The following is a 12,953-nucleotide window of genomic DNA, read 5'->3' as shown; positions in this document are numbered from 1 at the left end:
ACATTTTGTGGCTATCACCGAAGCATGGCAACAAGCCCTTAGGTGGCTGTTTTAATAATAGTTTCTCTCAGAGGCATCCTGACTCCTCTTTGTGTTCCTTATTGCACCGTAGAGAGTGATAAGCTGGAAATTTCTCCTTAGCCTCTGCATCTGTCACTGACTCCTTAAGGCTTGGTGCCCATCAAGTGTTCACCAGTCAGACTGGTAGGGGGATGAGACAGACGCTACACTTCTGAACCTTTTGCTCTTGAGCACCATTCTGGAGGTGACTGGTTTGCCTCTAGCATGAGGCACTAGACCTCGGAGTTTGGGCTTTCATTTTCTGGCTGTTGAGCTGCATGCTTCCAGGCAGAGTGATCCTGCAGGATCCTGCTGGATCCACGGCTTCCTCATGCAGTGGTCTCTGGGCTGCCGTGGAAGGAGTGTTACCTTCTATGCAGCTTTCCAGAAACTACAGCCTTCTTTCCCAGGCTGTCCAGTGAATTTTGTCAGTGCCCAGTTCTCTACCCAAGACCCTTCCTACATAAAACAACCAAAGTGGATTTTGTTTTCCACAGTCAAACCCAGATTCACCCATTCTATTATTGTATTCATGGGTATTGTAAATACTCCATGACGCTGGTTCATTCAAAGACATCTAAGTGCGTGGTATGTATCAGGTGTTATATTGGGCATGAAAGATGAATGTAATGCGATCTCTGTCCACAGGTATCATCTGCAGATCTAGCAAGAGGCACACCGTGTAGACTTCAGCCTGGTAGCCAGTTGTGTAGAGTTCAGCCTGGCAGCCAGTTGAACAGGGATAAGGATAAGGAGCTGTAGGGGCTTAGGCACGGGGAAGGGGACTCTTGGAATACAGAAGAGTTTGTATTTTATCTGCAGGACAGATGGAGTTTTTCAGGTAGAGAATTTGTATTTTTTTTTTTTTTCGGGGCAGGGTTTCTCTGTGTAGTCCTGGCTGTCCTGGAACTCACTTTGTAGACGAGGCTGTCCTGGAACTCAGAAATCTGCCTGCCTTTGCCTCCCAAGAGCTGGGATTAAAGGCATGTGCCACCACACCCGGCCAGAATGCTTTTCTTGCTTGTGAATAATAAACTAGTAAGCAGGCTAGTTAGTAGAGGCAAGCTGAAGGCATGTGGCTCCTGGCTCTGAAGTCACCACATGGCAAATCACATGGGGATGTGATCTGGTTTCCCATGTCTCCCGAATACCCGGGCTGAAGTGTACATAGTGGGTTTGTTTGGGGAAGACACCTCTATACAATGAGCATGCCCTGGGTCCTGGGGGGAAACACTACCTCATCCCTCGAGATTGCTCACCTCAGATGAGAAACAGCTCAACCAGAAGCTGGTCAAAGCCTTGTCTTCTCGGGGAACCCTGCAAGCCAAGTGTGGGAAGCCCAAAGGCCCAGTGAGAGGCCTTTCCAGGAGGCAGAGGCACCGTCTGCTGACTCTCCTCTTTGACTGAATGAGTTCAAAGTCAAATAAGCTAAATACTTATTAAACAAAGTTGGCAAGAGTTTTGCTAGCTTATCTATAACTGACAGGCTTTAGGAAGCCTTTAGTATACTCAGGAACATGGTGAGTACCCGGGGAAGTGTGTATGGTATCTCACTTGGGGAGAAACTGGAGCCATTTTTAGGGCGGTACGTTGGATAGTCTCTTGAATTCTGATGGTTGTAAAGACTAGGAGAAGAGCCCTGCTAAAGTTTTATTAGGACAAGAATTCTATTGTTCTTTACGTGATTGTTCACCAACTTCGAGACAGACAGCAATCCAGAGGAGAAATACCTACTGTATTTATTATTGACATGGCCATATAAGAAATATGGCCTTAGAAGTTCAGTGGGTTTCCTAACATTTTCCCTTAAACTTGAGCATACCTCAATGGACTAGTTTCTTAGTCCCTTGTTTTGGGAAGGCACAGGCAGGCCTGCCAGTCAGGAAGAGGTACCGAGTGCTCCTTACAGGCACAACCAGCCATGGCTCAGTCTTTTACACTCACCGAGGTCAGTTCTGTTTTCATGTATAATGTATAATCACTCCATTAAACTAACAGGAGCAGGGCTGCTACAATGAGCTTCTCATCGTGGTGGCACAGAGTGAACTGGGCTCTACTCTGACATCTCATCACTACTGGGTGGTGTTTCTAGGGTGCTGAGGAATGGGTTGGTCACTCTTACTAAGTTGGCAGCAGGGCAAAATGGTCCTCCCTGTTCACAGTGGCTCATGAATCTTTTGATGCCCTTAGGGAACTGGGAGGAGAGCAGGGAGAAAGGGCGGGGATTCCTGGAAGTGCTCAGTTAAGACTGAGTGGCTGGGTGCTTTTACAGGAAGGGGCCCTGCCCATTGCAGGGAAAGGGCTGTGAGTGTGACACTGAGGCTGCTGAGCCGGAGACACCCCAGCCCTGGCTCCCTCCTTAGTATGTACTATTCCTGACTCCGCCTGATCCAGGTCTTTCTCTCATCTCAAAGTGCTGTCTGTTGCCTTCAGTGGGTACTGAGGGAGATGTGCAGGTTAAAGGCCCAGCTTTCTCTGTACCTTGGGTGAAACACCTCTAATGCACATTAAAGTCAAACTAGCATTTAAAAATATTTTCATGTGTGCGTGTGTGTATGTTTGTGTATGTAATAGTGCATGTGCACACATATACACACAAGTGCCATGGTGTACGTATGGAGATCAGAGGGTAAAATGCGTGAGTCAGTTCTCTCTCCTATGTGGGTCCCAAGGATCAAACTCAAGTTGTCAAGCTTGGCACCAAGTGTTTTAACCCACTGAGTCTCACTGGTCCTAAGCCACATTTCATGGTATCGTCCAAATAGATGAGTGTCACCCAGTTTGGTATCACATCCTTTTCTAGATTCCTCTTTTTCCTTTTCCTACCTAGCTCACTGTCCTCTCCCATGAGAGTCACCTTGAGTTACACAAGTCCTGTCTCTCTTACGCGCATCCGACTCGACCAGCAAGAACGATGCTGCAACAGGATCCTTCTGCACACGTTTATTGGGAGAGCTTGATTGTAGAGGCGAAGAGACCCTGAGCCCAGAACTGGTGCTGCTTATATAGGCCTAGAAGAGGCATGTCTCACACCCGGATTGGTTATGCACTATGCCTCATTTGCATGTTCCTCATCTGATTGGCTACTCTCTCTCAGTATCTCACAGTACCTCATTAACATACCTCATTTGCATGTCTCACATCTGATTGGTTATTCTCTCAGTACCTCATTATCATACCTCATTTGCATGTCTCACATCTGATTGGTTAACTCTCTTAGTACTTTGCAGAGCCTCATTATCATGCCCGGGCCAGGCAGTGTTTTGGCGAAAAACTTTACTGCATAAGTAAGCATTGGTCGTTTTGCCCAAACTTATGCATGGTGGCCAGCAGTAGCCTGTGCCACTCTGCAACGGCACATGTGGCTTCCCACATGTCTCAGGATCTCCTTCTGCTACATCCAAATGAAGACTCCAGCATCCACTCAACCATCCTTGTGTTCTCCCTGCCCACTCCTGAACCCACCCCTCCATCCCTTACAAGCGACTATCCACTAGGCAATGTATGAGGTGCTTCAGATACAAGGCACATGCAGCCTTTGAACTAGCTCTATTTAATACCCCACACTCCCATTATCTATGGACAAAGGATCCCCAGTGCACCGGGTGTTTCTACAGAATCAGAAGTATTGGAGATTGCACTTCATAGAGGCTTGGGAAAGGCCACTGAACGGAGTCTGCCTGCTGGGGCGAGCAGCCCTGAGGGTTCCCTGGATGAGGGCTCAAGTGGACAGAGTGACCAGAGGCACCAATTAGGAAGCAGGTCAGGTTTTCCCTGGGACCAATTTCCTTTGCTTTTTGACTCTCTTCTCCAGCACCATTGTGTGTATATAATTCAAAAGATGGTCTCAGATAAATTAGGCAATCGCCTAGGTCAGGAAGAACCAGTGCCTTGAATCAGCATCACGGGGGCTCTAGATGAGGCCTGAGTAACATCTTGGAGACTCTTAGTGATTTTTTCCTTTCTCCGGTTAGAAGGCCAAGGACCAGCCTGCCCTATGTGTCTCTGGTGGCACCATGATCTTACCACTGGAACAACAGGGCACATGAAATGGGATCTGCAAAGATTGATTCCTGGGGACTTCATCTACGGTACCATTTAACTTTCTTTTAAAATGTTTATTGTTTAGAAGCTGGAAAAAATGGCCCAACAGTTAAGAGCATTAGTTTTTCTCCAGAGGACCCCAATTAGATTCCCAGCACCCATATGGCAGTTTTAAGTGGTCTATAGCTTCAGTTCCAGAGGATTCAATTCCCTCTTCTGACCTTCGAGATGGTTGTGGTGCACAAATACTCATTTCAAGGGATCTGACAGTGTCTTCTCGTTTTCTTAGGTACTGCATGCATGTGATACACAGATATACATGTGGGCAAATACTCATGCATATAAAAACTAAATAAAAACAATTAAAATTATTTTTTAAATTGTAAAGATACATATAATATGAGATGTGCCAGTACAGCCATTTATTTTAAAGATTTATTTATTTATTTATTTATTTATTTGTTATATGTAAGTACACTGTAGCTGTCATCAGATACTCCAGAAGAGGAAGTCAGATCTTTTTATGGATGTTTGAGAGCCACCATGTGGTTGCAGGGATTTGAACTCAGGACCTTCGGAAGAGGAGTCAGTGCTCTTAACTGCTGAGCCATTTCTCCAGCCCAGCACAGCCATTTTAAATGCATAGTTGAGAACCATTAAAATAGTCTCAGGACTGCATAGTTGTGTTCTGTAACTTCTCACCTTGTAGCCTGAAACTCAGCACTCATTAAATATTGACTCCCTATTTCTACCATGAGGCAGGCTATGCACCCCATAGCCATGAGTGGTTTCTAAGGCAATTTCTAAGCCCCAAGAGTCTGACAGCTGACGGTCTGTGGACGGGATTCATATGATCTCTTTCTCAGCTCTGGATCTTTCAAGTTCTGCCTTTATCTGTGGATTTGCTTGGAGTTGTCTATATACAGGTTTGAATTCTCCAAGCTCATCAGATGCCTCAGCTAGCAGGCAAGAACCTTAAAAATCCTTTCACCTTTCAGCTTCCTTCCCCATCCCTTTAACTGTAGCAAGAAAGGTCCAGCCTGTCAGAGTTCCATCTTCACCATCTCACAGGAGGCCAGTGAAAGTGCAGTTTGTCTCAGCTTGCTGACTGAGTAGTAGCAGGCCCATGTCTTTCTGGAGAGGCTACATGTACCCCTCTCCCTTCAAAGAGTAAGAAAGGCTGCTGCTCAGAGGTCCCCATTATCCCTGAGAAGGAAATCCCATGTCTTTTCAAGGCACCTGATCCTGGAGGAAGAAGACTGGCTTTTGGCCCAGGGTAGAGATGCCTGTATCTCTGCAGATACAGATCCTGCTAAGGCCTTAACAGGCAAATGCTGTGCTGTGGTCAGTTCCAGGGGACAGAGGAGGAGGCACACCTCTGTGCCAGGGCCAGTATTTTGTAGAGAGGCCTAGGTACCTTTCATCTCCTCTGCATCACAGGGGTTTTTTGTCATCTGTTGCAGCCAAAGAAGCTCGGAGATCATGTGACTCAAGCCCATCTTCTGTGATTCTGTTTTCTTTTCTTTTCCTTTCTCCTTCTCTTTTCTTCACCATCTTCCTCTTGCTTTTCTCTCCTTCCCCTCCCCTTCCTTTCTTCCATTCTTTCTACCCTCTCTACTTTCCCCTTTCCTTCTGAGAGAGTATTGCTATGTAGCCCAAGTTGGCCTCAAACTTGCAGCAACCCTCCTGCTTCAGCCTCCCATATGCTGGGGTCACAGGTGTATACCACTACACTTGACCACTTTCTAGTTTTTTTAAATTTATTTATTATTATATGTAAGTACACAGTAGCTGTCTTCAGACACCCCAGAAGAGAGCATCAGATCTCATTACAGATGGTTGTGAGCCACCATGTGGTTGCTGGGATTTGAACTCAGGACCTTCGGAAGAGCTGTCAGTGCTCTTACCCACTGAGCCATCTCTCCAGCCCCACTTTCTAGTTTTAATTAAGCTGGATGTTAGGGTGACTTGTGTCATAGGGCATAGATTAAGAAAAGAGAATTAGCAGTGTGACCCCCACATCTCTTGCTTCTGCCCTACGGAGTCCCCACGAGGGCTGGTGATACACACAAGCCTCTGGCTAGTTTTGTTAAGTGTGATAAGCACACACTTTATTCCGGAGTGAATTAAAGAGCATACCTATGAGCCCAGGTGATAGCAGGTACATACGGAGGGTGGAAAACTTCTCTTTGAAGAGGTTTCCTCTCGAAGTCTCCAGCCATGGTTACATTCTTGAAGGATATATATATACTCTTGTCTTCCAAAGCCCAAGCTACAGCTGCAGGTTCTACTGAGCCTCTCTAGCCAAGCAAATATTCTGCCTTAGTCACCAAGTACCAGTTCTTTCCAGAAACTTCAAATCTATGTACCTAAACTCCTCTCTCCCAGCCTTCCCCTCTCTTTCTCCTTTTGCTTCTCCAAATCTAAACACTCTGGGCTTGACCCACAGAAGCTGGGCCAGCGCCTTGCAGAGGAGTAGAGAGCCTCCCGCCCAAGATCTCAGACCCCTGGTGCCTCAGCTGCTGACACCCATATTTTACATGATATACCCAACATACTGTAATTTTGACAACAATTAAAAATATTACTGTATATGCATATGTATGTGTACAGTATATGTGTATGCATATATGTGCATATGTATATAACATATAAATGTGTGCATCTATATTTCTATACAAAATATTTGAAAGTTGAAAGGTATTTAACAATATAACACTTCTGAATTGGACTAACCATTGTTCAAGTGCCCACTAGCCAGTTGAACTAGAAAACATTGTCCTGACAGGCTCACATCGCTCACCATCTTGTCCCCAACTTCTTCCTCCTCCCAAATGCTTGAGCATCTCTTGGATGTGAAAGAGATAGTTGTGGACCTAACGGGAGCTGAGCTGCAGGCTCTCGACTCTGCTCTGCGAGACTGGGAAGGTGAGAGAGTAGCTGGAGATCAGCCTTCCTGTCTCTCCTCGCTCTGTGTAGTCTGTGAGTCATCCCGAGGGAGGGAGGGAAGGGATCGGTCTCTATTCTGAGGCCTCTGCTTGAGCTCTCAGTTGTGTGGGGGTGGGAGGGAGGGACCCACAGCAGAGACTGCATGGGGAAGGGTTGTAAAAGGATGTGTCTACAGCCACAAAAATAGATCTGAATAGATCTGTGTGTCGGTTACCAAGACTCAAAATACCATCTCTCTGGGTGTGCTGGGGTGCTCAGAGCCAGGTGTTTTTATGATTAAATTAGTCAAGCAGGAGAGCAAGGACCGGGTCTGGCTGAGCTGGAGACCTCGGTTTCCTTTCCAGATGGGATCCTGACTTCCTCCTTCCACAGAGAGTTTTCTTCCACATGTCTCACATCTGCTTTCCTTCCTTGCCTTGATTTGAATACTGAACAGATTTCCCTCACGGACACACTGCCGTTGGCTTCTGAAATGGACAACTTGATTAGTGTTGAAAGGCAGCGGGCCATGTGCTCTCTTGCTGGTATGGCTCCAAAGCCCAGTCGTATGGGGAAGAGAGCTTTCCTTAGTGGTGTGTGTGTGTGTGTGTATGTGTGTGTGTAGGCAGGCTGCAATCTCCCCGTCACTTAACTTTTTTTCTCACCACATGAAAATTATAAGAATTCTTACTATATTGGGAGAAGTCAGCTTTTAAAAAAAAAAAAAGCAAGTATTGTGCTTTGCACAATGGCTGCCACGAGGTGTGGGGGGGTGCCTGTCATTCACTGTCATTCAAAAGGAATGACCAGTTCTTCCCACACTGGGCTGGGCTCGGCAGTTTGGGGCCTCGGCTTAGCCGGTGGGACTTTCTCCGTTGCCATATTGATCTGCTTTAACCTGGACAGTGTAACATGGCAGATGTGGGACATGACACACAGGGAAAAGTGACCGGCCACAGCTGCTTGGGGAATGAGTGGCCAAGCTCAAGCCAAACCCAGATTTACTTTTCCTCAAACTTAAGTTAGCAGAGCCGTTTGGGTCTCAGAACCAACATCTTGAATTTCCAAGGGTGTACGGAAGAAACGGAGGGGGCAGAGTGTTAAACAGGCAGCCTAGTCTGAAGGCAAGTATACAGTCACTAAGATGCTCATAGTGAATACGCATGCAGTCTGTGCCAAGGGGAAACACCAGGCAAGGAAGCTGCATGCGATGTAACGCCACACATCAAGGCACGCTCAACTAGATGTCATATTTGCTTATCTCTGCTGGATAATAGTTGTTTTCTGGACGTGTTCATGTATTTTTCCATGGTGAACACTTGTGCCTTTCACAGTCACAAAACCAAGTGGAGATTATGAAAGATTTCCAGCCTCTGGTTCACCGCAGGGAGGCCGCAGCTCATTCTCATCTCCCTCTGCCTTGCAGGACTCCTGGTGGCTTCGGAGCCTCTTTGTTTACATATGGATGATTGTGTGGGTGTCCAGGGATATGGACCGGGAGAGAGAACAGAGCGAGACATGTTTTATTGAAGGCAATAAGCAGAGTCAAGGCGCTCTTGCGACAGAAGCCTTCAGTGCACTCAGTGGCTGGCTGCGCTTTGTCAAAGCAGGGGGAGCTGAAGGCAAAAGGACATGTTAGTTAGCCCTGTGCTGGAGACCACTGACTTCCCTATCCCTAAGGGGAAGAGCTCAGAAATCAGGCCCATCATGATTGGCTAACTTAGATCTGGAGTCTGAGGAGGGTTATGGAAGGACTTGTGCTTCCCCTACCATTCCACAGGCCTTCCTACCATCTTGTTTCCACATTGCTTATGGTGTCTCATTCTACACACCAAAGTCTCAAGATCTAGCCCGTGGCTGTCTCCCCACAGTTACTGCCAGCCTCAGTGAAGTCCTCTTGCTTTGGAGCCTGTCGTCTCCCTTGACCTGGATCTGCTCTTTGTCACGTAGTCTTTGTTGTGTCTATCTGGCTGTACATTTGACCCTTTGCTGATTGTTCTGGTCCTTGGTGCGGTTAACCTTGTACCCCCTCCAGCCTCAGCCTCACAGTGTCCTTCAGGGTTGGAGCCCTGCTCCTCCAGCATACACAGTAGGGAATGCTTTAAGAAAATGGCTTTGCTCTGTGACGTGGCTGCAGAATTCCTCCCATTCCCTCACCCCAGCTTCCCCACTCACCTTGAACTCCAGCAGTCTAGTAAGCTCTAACTCTTACTTCGGACTTACAGCTCTTAGGACATCGCAACCCCTGAGGTGGCTCAGGATGTGAGTCTTCCAGTTCCTACCTATGACCCTTGGGCAAATTCCTTAACCCTATTTCAACCTGCCAAATCATAGCACACTGGATACCCGGTTGAGTGAAATACTACCTGTAAAATGTCTCCAACTTGTTTACTATACAGCTAGTGCTGAGTAAATGTCAATGTAACATTATTTTATTATCACAAAAGTACCCTGGTCCATTGATGTGGTTGAAAGAAAGGCTCTGGAGTCCAACAGACATACTGGGTAAATTGCTCTTCTGACCATGACAAGCTTCAACTTCTTTATGTGCCCCAGTGCCTTCTATGATACGGGATACCACTTCTCTGACTCACTGTGAGAACCAAATGAAATAACACGCAGAAGCATTTGCAAAATGCACGGTGCACAGTGCCACCACTGTTGTCTGTGGTGCAGTTGATGGACGCTCTTGTCTAGGAAGGATGGCTTTGTGAAATTATTTATACTTCCCATTGCTTTGGAATATTCCAGGGTACCATGTGAGCTCTGAAGTAGATCAAGCTTTCATGGTTGTGTTGAAGACAAGAACCATGACATTTTAAAAGTCAGATTGGCTACTTGGCAGACCAGGTCTTTTCTCTGTCCAGGAGAATGAGGTCATTGTATCCCAAGCCAGGTGCTGTTTGTCTCCAGTGCTTGTGAGCTAGCCAGGGGCACGCACGAGAGTGAACCTGCTGGAAAAGAGCTATGCATTTGGACGTGCACATGGCATAGCAGGAGATCTTGATTACGAGTCTCATGGGTAAGTAAAGCAAACATGAGACTCTGTTCAGAAAACACAAATTTCCCAGGAATTTCTAGGCACAGGAACATCTGACTGCATAGACAGCTGGGGATGGCTGGTCACAGTCTGGGGAAGCCAGCCTCTGTTCAAACCACCCAGAGTGACGACATCATCGCTGCTCTGTGCCAATCTTTCCCACTAGCTTAGCAATCATCACACCACCAGAGGAGGAAGGAAAATTCTCCATCCAAATCAGCCTTCCTAATACTGCAACCCTTTAATGCAGTTCCTCATGTCGTGGTGACCCCCAACCATAAATTTTGTTGCTACTTCATAACTGTAGTTTTACTACTGTTATGAACTGTAAGGTAAATATCTGATATGCAGGATGTCTGACATGCCATGTCCAAAAGGTGGTCTCAACCTACAGGTCGAGAGCCCCTGTTCTAGAAGGAAACTCGCCTCATGACATTGAGAACATGTGAACACTTGCATGGGTGTACCTGCACCCCCTTTTCTGACTGACTGCAGTGAACCCTCCCTGCCAGAAAACATCACAACTAAATTCTGAATTTTCCAAAAACAAGTCACTTAAGAGCTAATGTAAGAAGTGGCTGCTTCGTACATGGAATGGAACCTTTGTATGAGACAGCAAGCAGTTTTATACACATTGGCTCATCAATCACGATGGCTATGAAATAGGCACTAGACTCTTTTTCTAAGAATTCAGGGACCAGAGCTAAGCTCTGAGTTTGGTAGTTTGGGTTAGATGTTGTCACACTGGGCTTCTAGGGGTCTGGAGAGATGGCTCAGTGGTTAAAGGCATTTGCTGTTCTTGCAGAGGACTTGCGTTCAGTTATTAGCACTTACATGGTGACTCATAACCAATATCAACCCAGTGACAGTGGACCTAGCACTGTCTTCTGGCCTCTATGGGCACCAGGCACACACACAAAGCAAAAGATATGCACCAAGGCAAAACAAAAACAAGCAAACAAACAAAAAACAAAACAAAACAAAACTCATGCAAATAAATTAAAATAATAAATCTTTAAATTAAGCTCCTAAGGTCTGTTATCCTCCCACACAAACATAATGATTGGTTTATGAGATCCAGTAGGGCCACCCCTCCCCCCGCCCCGTCCTTCTTTTTCTGTTTGAGGTTTGGTTTTCCAAGACAAGGTCTTGCTATATAGTTTAGTTTGGGCTTAAATTAACAATCTTCTGTGGTGTCCACTTGAGTGCTGGGATTACAAGTGTGTACCATGACATTTGGTGGGAATCTTCATTTTTCTCAAAGAACCCAACCAGCTGGTTCTAATAGACAGTCTGTAGGTTGTACTTTGAAAAATATCACTACTTGATTTAGCAAATCCAGCAAATAAATACAGAATTATAAATCAATTCAAGACACATTTCAAAAGCAAAAGACTAATATACTTAACAACGTAATTTGTAATAGCTCCAATTATTACATTTAAAAGCTGTATTTTTTTTTTAAATTTGCACCTGGTTAAACCAATACCTAGCTAGATGCTTTGCATATCTAGAAGAGACAGACTTCTCTGCGTTAAACCTATCTATAAAGAAGTTTATCAGGGCCCATTGATCCTGACCTCAAATTCTCTATGATTCAGTTGAGATCATTAAAAGGAAGGGGGACTGAAAGCCAAACAAAAACACATACTAAACTGTTTTCTCAAGTAAAGAGTTTAAATTGGAAGTGTGCTGGTGTGCGTACATGTGTCTGTGTGTGTGTGTGTGTCTGTGTGTGTGTCTGTGTGTGTGTGTGTGTCTGTGTGTGTGTGTTAACCTTATTAATTGATGTAGGAAGACCAAGCCCACTGTGGGTGGCATCATTCCCTTGGCTGGGCCTTGAATTACATGAGTAGAGAAAGCTGGCTGAGTACTAAGCAGTGAATGAGCAATAGGGATGTGTGTATTTTTTCTTTGTTCTTGAGCAACTGCTTCGAGCTCTTGCCACTATGATTTTCTTCTCCCTTAGGCTGTTTTTTTTGTCCGGACATCTCATCATAACAACAGAAAATAAACTAGAACAGAATGTAAGCCCATGTTGTGTATGTTTCACAAAGGCAATGTGTTCAGTAAACTGTCATATGTGTCGAGGACTGTGGTGTCCTAATGAGTATCATACAATCAGTGTAATGGAACCAAGTCCTAACACCGTTTGCTGCTGACCCAATTCTCTAGGTATTTGCTAAAGACATGACTCCCAGATGCCATTCCCTCTAGGCAGAGCTTCCCTGTCTTTAGTGGGTCTAGGAATCTTCATTTTCTTAAAGAATTATACTGGCTGGCTCTGATGTAGACAGCTTGCAAATCACCCTTCAGAAAATACCAGGTTTAGAAAATAGAGCAAAATATAAACCAAATAGGAATTCTATATATCACGAAATCAGAAGGGCTAAGAAACCAAGCAATAGAATTACATAGCAGTTCTATGAGAAGATAGATATACCTAAAAGCTGTCTATTAACTGTTTGTTTGTTTTTAAACTCATGGCTAAGTCTTAGCTTAGTATTGGAAGGTAGTTGCTGGCCCCCATAACAGGCCTAGAAATATACTCGGAATAGATTGCTTATTTAATAGATACTACTCAATTGCATTGAATATTATAGTATTTAATATTATTCAGTTAACCTTGGATAACTGGATGCTACAATCTAAAGATTGACTCAATGGATTGTACAGAGGCTCAGGCATGGGCATGACTCTAAATTTAAGATAGGAAAGGAAGATGCAGTTGGAGAGAATTTGCTTGTTGTGAGGAGCAGATGTGGCAGCAGTCCCAAGAAGGCGCCAGGGACTGCAGCTAAGTCGTATGACTTGCACCTGACTTCCTCATATAAACCACAAACATCGTGAGAGCTGTGCAGGTGTACCAGGTTACTGGCGA

General features: G+C 45.4%; 1 long non-coding RNA gene across 1 annotated transcript in view; it reads left to right on the top strand.

Moving 5' to 3' along the window:
* The first annotated feature begins 4,069 nt into the window (after positions 1 to 4,069).
* Positions 4,070 to 12,953, top strand: part of LOC115029099 (uncharacterized) — a 29,268-nt gene continuing 20,384 nt past the window's right edge. Inside the window, exon 1 of the long non-coding RNA XR_003834678.2 lies at positions 4,070 to 4,151. This is a non-coding gene — a long non-coding RNA (uncharacterized LOC115029099). The remainder of the gene's footprint in view (positions 4,152 to 12,953) is intronic.

This window comes from Mus caroli, unplaced genomic scaffold (genome assembly GCF_978045245.1).
Source record: "Mus caroli unplaced genomic scaffold, Mus_caroli_1 scaffold_15, whole genome shotgun sequence".
NCBI classification, from domain to species: Eukaryota; Metazoa; Chordata; class Mammalia; order Rodentia; family Muridae; genus Mus; species Mus caroli.
Note: the sequence above shows the minus strand (reverse complement) of the source record. Positions and strands in the feature narration are given on the sequence as shown.